Consider the following 1,146-nt stretch of genomic DNA (forward strand, 5'->3'; position numbering starts at 1 on the left):
TTATTTATTTATTCATGAGAAACACAGAGAAAGAGGCAGAGGCACAGGCAGAGGAAGAAGCAGGCTCCTCGCAGGGAGCCGGATGCGGGACTCGATCCTGAACCCAGGGATCACACTGAGCCTAAGGCAGGTGCTCGACCACTGAGTTCAACCCGGTGTCCCTGTTCCGTTAAAGTTTATAGAGTACAGATTCTTTGCCACTTTGGTTAGGCTTATTCCTAGGTATCTTATGCTTTTGGGAACAATTGTAAATGGGACTGATTCTTTGATTTTTTTTTTCTTCTGTCTTATTGTTAGTGTATAGAAATGCAACTGATTTCTGTGCCTTGATTTTATATCTTGCCACTTTGCTGAATTTCTGTATGAGTTCTAGTGATTTGGGGGTAGAGTCTTTTGGGTTTCCTCACAGAGAATCGTGTCATCTGTGAGAATGAACATTTGACTTCTTTTGCATTTGAATGCCTTTTATTTCTTTTTGTTATTTGACCCCTGAGGCCAGGACTCCTAGTACTTTGTTGAACTACTCTGGTGAGAGTGAATATCCCTGTCATGTTCCTAATCTTAGGGGAAAATCTCTCAGGTGTTCCCCATTGAGAATGATATTTGCTGTGGGTTTTTGTAGATGGCTTTTATGATACTGAGGTAGGTTCCCTCTATCCCTACACTGTGAAGAGTTTTAATCAAGAAAGGATGCTGTATTTTGTCAAATGCTTTTCTTCATCTAGTGAGAGGATCATATAGTTATTGTCCTTTCTTTTATTTTATTTTTATTTTTATTTATTTATTTATTTATTTTTTGCAAGAATCTCTGCTTTTATTGCATTGAAGACTTCTCTGGAAGTCTGGAGGAAGGCAGGTGGACACACCTGTTTCTCCCTCTAGCTCCAAAGGCAGTGCAAACCCCTACTGTCTGTGCCACACGAAGTCTGGCTTCGTAATGGTGGCTCTGCCCCAGCTTGCCTCCTAGAGGGACTGTGAAGGCGATTTGGGGGAGGCAGAGGCTGGGGAGTGTGAGAGCCTGGGGGCAGAGAATGTCAACAAAAATATGGAACGCTTCACGGATTTGCGTGTCATCCTTGCGCAGGGGCCATGCTAATCTTCTCTGTATCGTTCCAATTTTAGTATATGTGCTGCCGAAGCGAGCAC

The 1,146-nt window shown here is 42.8% G+C and overlaps 1 non-coding gene across 1 annotated transcript; it reads right to left on the reverse strand.

Moving 5' to 3' along the window:
- Positions 1-1,039: 1,039 nt before the first annotated feature.
- On the reverse strand, positions 1,040-1,146 carry LOC121474693. The gene has a single exon (XR_005983470.1). It is a non-coding gene; the product is annotated as a U6 spliceosomal RNA (small nuclear RNA).

This window comes from Vulpes lagopus, chromosome 1, assembly GCF_018345385.1.
Source record: "Vulpes lagopus strain Blue_001 chromosome 1, ASM1834538v1, whole genome shotgun sequence".
NCBI lineage: Eukaryota > Metazoa > Chordata > Mammalia > Carnivora > Canidae > Vulpes > Vulpes lagopus.